General features: G+C 47.8%; 1 pseudogene; it reads right to left on the bottom strand.

The window, feature by feature from the left end:
* Positions 1 to 641: 641 nt before the first annotated feature.
* LOC142697945 (very long chain fatty acid elongase 5 pseudogene) lies at positions 642 to 1,556 on the bottom strand (annotated as a pseudogene).
* Between the last annotated feature and the right edge of the window lie 8,235 nt (positions 1,557 to 9,791).

Genomic DNA, 9,791 nt, shown 5'->3' with positions numbered 1-9,791 from the left:
AATGGACTGCAAAATAAAGAAGGATTTTGTGACATTGGCCCACCCATGAAGCTTAAAGAAAAATGCCAGACCCATAAGGTGACGAAGCGCAACTGCTCAGCCAAACCCGACAAATATTCCATAATATAGGCTAAACGAGGATGTTCCGGAGGACCAATAATACGTTCCCCTACAACTTTCAACCACTCGTTCCATGCATTACCATAAGCCGTCCGGGTAGATCGAGCAAGTGATGCCCTGACGAAAGGCACTAACTGGGATCCGGCAGTCTCCATAGCCCATCCGGGCACTCCGTCCCCTCCTGTTCTGCCTGCGGGAACAATAAATGAAACTGGAAATTAAAACAAGAAAGAGCATCAGCAATTTTATTGTCAACACCTGGAACGTGACGAGCCCTGAACTGGATATTATGTTGTAAGCATCGCAGCACCAGCCAATAAACAATACCTGCCCGCTAATTTTGTGAGCAATTCTAAATGTGTTTTCAGCATTTTAATGATAGGTAGAGTTTGTTAAGATCTACATTAATCACGTTATATAACTAGGAATAATTTACAGTCGCTGTAAGGGTGTCAGTGCACTGTGTTTTTAATCTGATGGTATATCATCTGGCGCAGTGAACTGGTGGCTGGTTTTTCCGCTCAATCCCTACTTTGTTTACGCTGCTTGATATTGTCCTCCTTGGAAGAAAAGCCGTTTGTGTGTCCGTTCGCTGCAGTCACTGAGCCGTTCTGGTAATCTTTCCTTCGGGAAGAGGCTTTCTTGTATGTCTCAATGTAGAAATTGGTAAAGAGGATGATGAGAGAGATCATGTAGCAGTTCTGGAAATACAGCCATCCCATGGGGACTGCACAGCGCCAAATCATTGCACAGCTGGTCTGAGTCATTGTTAGGACGAACTGGGTCAGCTGGCACTGGGTGATGTATTTCTTCCACCACAGATAAGGTCGCATGGCTGGTATAGCTGATAGTCCGTAGTAAAAGTACATGATGACATGGATAAAGCTTTTGAGAGTAGCACCAAAGTAGGAGTGTCCACAAGGCACCCAGTTCATGACAAACCACCAGTTGTTTAGCATGGACGCATGGTGATAGACATGTAGGACGGTGATCTGGTGGTTGTTCTTGCGGAGAATAAAGAAGAAAGTGTCCATGAATTCAATGAGCTTGGAAATGTAGTACCACCAGAGGACTCGAGTTATCTTCATGTCTGCATCACCTCCACTGTGAGTGTCCTGGCAGAAAAAGTTGTATCCTCCTTTCCCATACTCCTGTTACCAGCTCATAAAACATGTACAGCGAGAGCAGTGTAAGGCCAATGTTATAAACTACAAGAATCCCTCTGCAGGAAACTGGTGGTCTGTTTTTCCTGTACTTCGGTCCTAAATAAATACAGGACGGTGCAAACAAATGAGGGGATGTAATTATCTAACTTGAACCATCATTTTACTCGCGGGTCTCTTGGTCCAAGCAAGTTGTCTATATATACATTCACTGCTTTATCCATGGCCTCCATTTCTTAAACCGTTCTTTGGCTGCAGCCCGGGTACCGTTATATTCCCAGCGGCTTCACTTTCCTGTATGATTCCCGGCTCAGAGGAGGCACTAGCTGTGTGTGACTCTGCTCCAATTGCATCTTTTTAACCGACAAGGCTGAAACGAACAGGGATTGTAATTTCTATCCCTAAAAAGGAAACCGGGACCCTCGGTTTTCTCTAGGGAAAGTGGAACACCAAGTAGAAATTGGCATTGCGGTGACGCAGGGGGGCCAACAAAGACAAAATCGTCTAAATAGTGCGTAATGGACGCAGTGCCGATTTGCTCCTGGAGAACTGATTCAAGCAACAAACTAAACACCTCGAAATAAAAGCATGAAATTGAACAACCCATGGGAAGGCACATGTCATAGTAATATTGGCCCTCTAGCTGGCAACCCAATAAATGAAAGCAATCCTCATGGACCGGCAACATCCGGAACGCTCACTCGATGTCAGATCATAAGGGCCCTGCACCCGGAACTACAAACTAAATCGACAACTCGATCGAACAAAACATAAGACACCGCTGCAATATCCTTGCGAATACCGTCATTAACAGAACGAGCCTTAGGGTATGACAAGTGGTGAATTAAACAAAATGTTTCCACCTCCTTTTTAGCAACCACACAAAGAGGTGAAACACGGAGATTAGGAAAAGGTAAAAAATAAAAAGTTCCCGGCATGCGACCTAAACTAACCTCTGTCCCAACCTTGTCCTTCACAACAGCTGGAAATTCGTTAGCTGACTTTAAAGAGGCTGTCACCAGATTATAAGCGCCCTATCTCCTACATAATCTGATCGGCGCTGTAATGTAGAGAACAGCAGTGGTTTTTATTTTGAAAAAAGATAATTTTTGAGCAAGTTATGAGCAATTTTAGATTTATGCTAATTAGTTTCTTAAAGACCAACTGGGCGCGTTTTTACTTTTGATCAAGTGGGTGTTGTACAAAGGAGTGTATGGGGCTGACCAATCAGTGACCAATCAGCGACCAATCAGTGACTAATCAGCATCATACACTTCTCATTGTTCCAGCCCAGCATGATCCACAGCACAGTGTGATTGTGCAGTGAAAGAAGCTGGGCTGGAACAATGAGAAGTGTATGTCACTGATTGGTCACTGATTAGTCACTGATTGGTCGCTGATTGGTTGCTGATTGGTCAGCATGGAGAGGGATGCCGGACACAATAAGAGGGACACACATCTATTACATGGTCGTCCATTCATTGGAATAAGCCATGTAATACCACTTTAGGGTGTGGCCACCCGGTGATAACCGCTGATCATGATCAACAGGGGTTCAGCTACCGGACCCACAGCGATCAGCTGATTGCCAGCGGGTCCCTATTTAGTGAAGCTGGGACAACCCTATCAACGTAAAACATTTATTAACTTACTGAAAATGCAGCCAGAATGGCCGTCCTAACACATGATGACCATCCGATTGCCAGGAGGATCTTTTGAACCAAGGTCTGACGAGGCCCAAAGGCTTCAGCATGGAGCATGATGAACTTATAATGTAGAAACATCAGGCCCTATATGTAGCCCCGACTGCAAGGATTAGGGTGAATGGGGTACTCTCTGATCGGTTTGCGCTGGAGCGGGGAACGCGTCAGGGATGTCCATTATCTCCGTTGTTGTTCGCGTTGGCGGTGGAACCATTGGCGTGTGCAGTAAGACAACATGAGCATATTCAGGGGTTGAGATATGGGGGGGGTGGAGGAACGAATTGCATTATACGCGGATGATATGCTGTTATTCATGGCGGATGCCGAGCGCACACTCACGTTAGTGATGGCCCTGATTAAGCGGTTTGGGAAATATTCGGGATTGCTCATTAATTGGTCAAAATCGGCTCTAATGCTCATGGACCCGGGGGTTATCCAGACTGGGGAGGAGGAGGTGGAGATACCGGTGGTCACGGAGTTTAAGTACCTGGGGGTCAGGGTGACGGCGAAAGCACAGGATTATATGTCTCTTAATGTAATGCCACTGTTAACAACGATAAAAGCCAAAGTAGAGGCTTGGAATAAGCTACCGCTATCTGCTCTGGGTAGGACTAATCTGATTAAAATGATCCTTATGCCCCAGTTGCTGTACGTCCTACATAACTCCCCGGTGTGGATTCCCAAATATTGGTTTAGAAGGTTGCACAACTTGTTTAGAGACCTAGTATGGAAGAAGGGGGTACCCAGGATTAAACTGGAGAAACTCCAACTGCCTAAGGAGGAGGGGGGCCTGGCGGTGCCCAGTGCGTGGGTGTATTATTTAGCTGCCCAATGTCAGAATTTATGTGGGTGGGAGCAGGAAGAGACCTGGGGGTCCAGTGCGCGCATCCTATCATATCTGGGGGGGGGGGAGAACCCGTTGGCAGGACTGGAAGCACACAGCTATAAAAGGATGGCGAGTACCAGACTCACCCTGCTTCTCATACATAAGGTGTGGTGGCAGTGCAAACACTTGCTGGGGATAGGAGAGTGTACTAAATATACACCACTCTGGAGGAATGCATATCTGGGGGAACTGGGTAAATTGGAAGGGATGCAGGGGTGGGAGCAGCAAGGCATAATACGATTGAGTAAGTTGTACGAGGGAGGCATACTCAAATCCTTTCAACAATTACGGGAGGGGTTTCAGTTGGACTCCCGCATGTTCTATCAGTACCTGCAGATTCGGCACGCGGTGCAGACACAAGTGGCCAGTATAGACATGGCAATACATGCCACGGGAGTGTTGGAACATATTGCAAAAGCAGTAACGTCAAAGGGATTAATTTCATTGGTTTATCGCAGGTTGCTGTCGGAACATCTGGGAGATCCTATGGCACCAGTCAAAGCTGCATGGGAAAGGGATGTGGGTCCTATTTCTACAGACCACTGGGAGGCGGTCTTGGCGGCAACATGTACTTTGTCCAACATGGAAGCACAACGGAGATCTCAGTTGTTTCTGATACATAGGGTGTATAGGACCCCTTGGGTGCTGAAACAAATGGGGTTAAGGGCGGACGCCAGGTGCCCTAGGTGCCCGGAGGAAAAGGCAGACATCCTCCATATGTTCTGGTCCTGCGGGAGGTTGGGGACTCTGTGGACAGAAATGTCAGAGCTACTGGGGAGCGTGTTTGAGGTACAGATTCCATGGGATCCAGTGGTAATGCTGCTGGGATATGTTGGAGACTTGGAGGGGGATAGGATGTCAGGTTTGGCAATTGCAAAAATACTATACCAAGTCAGGAAAGGAATAGCGAAACACTGGCTGGATACGGAGCCACCCTCAAAGCAAGAAATTATAGGGGCACTTAACTCACAGGTTCTGATGGAATATAGGATATACTCCAAGAGGGGGTCCAAGGCAAAGTTTGAAAAACAATGGGCTAGGTGGATTGATCATTCTGGGTACGCTTCGGCGGAGCTACTTACATTACGGTCCCACATTCAGGTATAGGGCTACTGACGGTGGGGTACATACGGGGAGTAGACGTAAGAGGGGGAATGGAAAAGGGAAGGATAAGGAGATAGGATTAAAAAAGTTGTAACGAGAAGACCGGCTGGGGGGGTACAAGGGGGAGTTGGGGGGAAGGGAATGTTTTGTTGAAAATACATATGCGGGTCTGTGGAAATTTGCTTATACACTGTATGAGAATGTATAATGACCTGTACAGTTGTGAATTTTGTTGAATAAACTTGAACTGATTAAAAAAAAGAAACGTCAGGCCCAGAGCTGAAAAAGAGAAAATGAGCCAAATAAATCCTGTAGCATGTCTAAACATTTATCTGCATCGTCTGATCCGGACAATTATTATCAATGAAATGAACAAAACGTAATTATAATTTTTTATAAAGTCTGATTACTGCTGCATGAAGAGAATATTATAATCACCTCCATGATATTTACTTACAGGCAATGGCCATTCCTATGAATCCCATTCTAAACAGGATATTTTCTGGAAAGACATTTTCCTATTTCACTGTAAAACAAAAAAGAAAACGCTCAATGTTAAATAATATGGAAAAATTGTCAGAATTGTTTCATCTTAATAATCAGCAGTCAGATAATCTATAGGACTGAGGGGATGATGTACATCAGTGGGGGGGGGGGGGGCATGGTCTTTGATAACAGTCAGTGTGTAGCTAGCAGAGAGCCAGGCCACACACCAAAAGGCCAAGAAGTTGTGGAAGAATCCCAGTCCATTGATCTCCATAATAGTGAGAAGTCGCCAATAAATTATCAAATCGCGCTCTGTGTCAATTCACGGAAAGAAAGACCGGGCAGCTGTCAGGGGAATATTTATAACCCCTCGTCATCTCTCTGTGACATCAGCACGGCTAGACGTCCTCGGCGGGGAAGATGATGTAGATAATGATGGCGAAGAAGAAGAGGAGGGCTATGGTCAGAAGATGTCGAGGGCGATCTCCGCCTCCGACGAAGACCACTTCTGCCGTGGCGATGCTTGCGCCGACCGTGCCTGTGCCCACCTCCACAACTGCGTTTCCTCTCTCTCCTTGACGATTCCTTTGCCGAACCTAAAAGAGAAAAAAGGGACAAGGCAGACGCGTGACCAACATCACTTTGATCCCCCTTGGCACCAACAGCATGCGCCACATCCCTGCTCGGACCCTCCTGCTGCGGGCCAGAACCTGACGGTACATTCAATAATGACACAGTTGTGCAGGAGACCGCAGCCCTGGCTGAGACCGGACGACTTCTTCTCCAGCTCTTGTCCTCTGATAGGCGGTTAGACCATGCAATGCCCTCGCTGCAGCGCCCCTGCGACGTCTCCTCTGCCCGGGCCTCCCTCCCCCCCAGCATCTCCCGACACAATAACCGCTGACCCTGTTTCCTCACCTGATCCCAGCTGAAGCAGACGTTCATCGGCGCAGGTTCCCGGAAAAGCGGTGCAGGTATGGTTGTTGATAACAGTCAGTGTGTAGCTAGCAGAGAGCCAGGCCGCACACCAAAAGGCCAAGAAGATGGAGAAGAATCCCAATCCGTTGATCTCCATAATAGTGAAAAGTCGCCAATAAATTAGCAAAGCGCACTCTGTGTCAATTCACGGAAAGAAAGACCGGGCTGCACTTCCCTGCAGTCCCTGGCGCTCTCCCTATGCGATTCACCGCCATCTAAACAAGATCCTCCTAGAACCGCCGCTGTGATATCTACAACAGAATAAAATAATTAAAACAGGATGAAAATAAAAATTCACAGAAACTATCAACAAAATGACATTTATCTCCTTAACAAGATGCCACATACATGTACTTGGCAGTCGTTAAGGGGAAGTATGGAGCGGGATCACGGGCTGGGGTCGCTCCATACTTAGCGGGTATTCGCTGTGTAATATAGCCAATACCGCACTGCAACAAACAGAATAAAAAATCACTTTGATTATGCCCGTTTAACCCCTTAGAGGCCACAGTCAATCACGACCACAGCATCTAACACATTAGAATGAGAGGGGCAACCCCCTCCGACGTGCCATTGTCCCCACACGATGCTATAGCGGGATGCCGATGGTTATCAGGGCAGCCTGGGGGACTGATGAACGGTCTGCGATCTTTGTAATCCGGCAGGTCTTCATAGGTGGCTGTAAGGCTGGATTTACACGAGCGTGTGTGTTTTGCGCACGCAATAAACGCAGTGTTTTGCACGCGAAAAAGGTACTTAACAGCTCCGTGTGTCATCAGCATATGATGCGTGGCTGCGTCAATTTCGCGCAGCCGCCATCATTATGACACTCTGTTTGTATGTTTGCACGTGCTGCCTTTCTGTTTTCATTCATAGTTTTACTGCTGTTGCATGAATCTTCCGTGTGCTGCACGTGATTTTCACGCACCCATTGACTTCAATGGGTGCGTGATGCGTGAACAACGCACAAATATAGGACATGTCGTGCGTTTCACGAAGCGGACATACGCTGCGTCAAAATCACTGACAGTCTGCACGGCCCCATAGACGAACATAGGTCCGTGCGAAGCGCGTGAAAATCAAGCACGTTGCACGGACGTATTACACGTTCGTCTAAATAAGCCCTGAGGCTGGATTCACACGAGCATGGCGTTTTTGCGCGCGTAAAAAATGCGACGTTTTGCGTGCGTTGTAGTTGCGTGTGTCATGCGTTATGGCTGCGTGTCTGCGTTTTTTACGCACGTATGCCATGCGTTTTTCACACGCGTAAATAAAACGCAGGGTGGAGTAATGGAGAGGGCATCCTACAAAAAGGCACCCTTCTCAAACACCTGCTTCATGTGAGCACATGTTCTCATCCTTTTTGCACCTTGCAAAATACTTTGGGGAGTTTATTGTGTTTCTTGCCTTGTTGCCGTCTAAAAAGCCAAATTATGCCGTCGACTCCGCTGGCCCGTGCGCTGCTATGCTGGATGGCTTCTCTGCGATTTTGCGAGCGCCAATGGAGCAGTGCCATGGCAGGAAGATTCTATGTGAAGGGTGGCTTCGTGAAGATTATTGCCAAAATTTGTCATTAGACTGAGGGCAATGGGATGAATTTAGGGGGGGAATGTAGTATTAGGGACTCGCAAGACATGAGGACCCTTGACGTGGGTTGCGAGCTTATATCTTTTGGGGTTTCGCCGTGTTGGTTTGCTGCCAAACAACTAATTGTATGTGAATCACATTGGCCAATCAAATGTTGGCAAATACAATCACAAAGTTGCTTAGTGCGTCCATTATCATAGCACTGCAACGCCGCAGAGAAGTCGTTGCTGTTTCGAGCTAAACCGCAAAAGATAAACTAAGATCTCAATTATGACATGCAACTACCTTGGGCCCTGGGCAGCATGTTGCAACGTTACCTTGGGACATGTTTGGGAAAGCATGTTACATTACATATATCGAGGGAAACACAGAAACTTTTGTTGCTCCACAAAACCACACTTTATTGGGTAGTGGGGCAAAAAATATAGCCTAAAACATAGGACAACAAAACATCAAACAAACGCACCAACATGATGCACAATGTTGAAACATTGGTCCAAATAAGGCCTAAATTCCGCAGCAAAACTGTGCGGCATCATCAGCACTACAACTCCTGATAATGGTGGGGTGGGGAGTTGTAGCTGTCCATTTCAGCACCACTATGCTGCGCATGGCCCTGCAGAGGATGTTCCTCAACAGCATAGTGGTGCTGATGCTGCGTGTGGTAGCCTACAGGTGGACCATGTGGCAAGTTTACCACGGGTCGGCTGTAGGCTGGAACAGGCCAGTTCCGCATCGGCACTGGACAAGGTGACATGCGGCCCGGCAATGGGCGTTGGAAGTTTTGCCGGGCCAAGGGGGTGGCAGGCTGAGAAGGGACAGGTGCATTGAACGGCACCACTGTCTCTGCCAATCCACGCCAATGCTCCATTGCCTGGAAGCTCGGGCGTGGGTTGTTAGGAGGTGTGGCCGCGTCGATGAGGCTGAGGATCGAGCCTTGGAGGCGCGCCATACGGTCGTCGGGAGAAGCGGGGCAATGCTGCGGCCAAAGGCGTGACAGCCGTCCTCCTCGGCGCAGCGACGCAGGTACTCAAGTACCCTGGAGTCCACTTGGGCATCTGCGGATCCGATCTGGCTGCGCCTGCCTGCTGCGGTGGTTTCAGCCGGAACGTCACGAGGCACCTGGGGTTGGCTGGACGCCTGTGGGGCAGGTTCTGGTGCTGTCGCCTCAGGGGTTAAGGGCAGCACGGGATGTTCTTCTGGTGGCGCCTGCGCCTCCTCATGGGCAGCCTCCTCTTCCATGTCCAGAAGATTGTCACTGCATCTGTAATCAAAAATTTACACGTCTTTGTAACATTGCCACAAGGGACAAACCATCAATTTTGGGGGCATGACATGTGAACACACACATGTCTTCAAGGCACAGTCATTACTTACGGCTGCATTTCCATAATGTCCTTCAGGAACATTAGCTGCTGGGTGTAGATGTATTTCCTCTTTTTGGGGGCCCCGTCACCACTGCAGGAGCGGTGCTGCGGTGGCGGGGGCCGCCATGCGGTGCTGCAACCGCTAGAGTAGGGACCCACTTTAAAAAGGTCGCCGTGAAGTGGCAAGTGGGCTTATACAGTTTGATCAAAAGTTTACAAAGAACCTCATGTTCATGTTTCTAAATTATGCCTAGCGGCTCAGATCAACGTATATATTGTGGATTGTGCGGTTCATGTCTAGTTTCTCACAATGCTGATATAATTATTAACCCCTTGATGTTGCAACCAATTTTGTCCTTAATGCTGCAAATAATTTTTTTTCGCTTTTGTCTCCCTT

This window comes from Rhinoderma darwinii, assembly GCF_050947455.1.
Source record: "Rhinoderma darwinii isolate aRhiDar2 chromosome 10 unlocalized genomic scaffold, aRhiDar2.hap1 SUPER_10_unloc_11, whole genome shotgun sequence".
NCBI classification, from domain to species: Eukaryota; Metazoa; Chordata; class Amphibia; order Anura; family Rhinodermatidae; genus Rhinoderma; species Rhinoderma darwinii.
The sequence above is the reverse complement of the archived record's forward strand: the minus strand, read 5'-3'. Positions and strand labels throughout refer to the sequence as shown.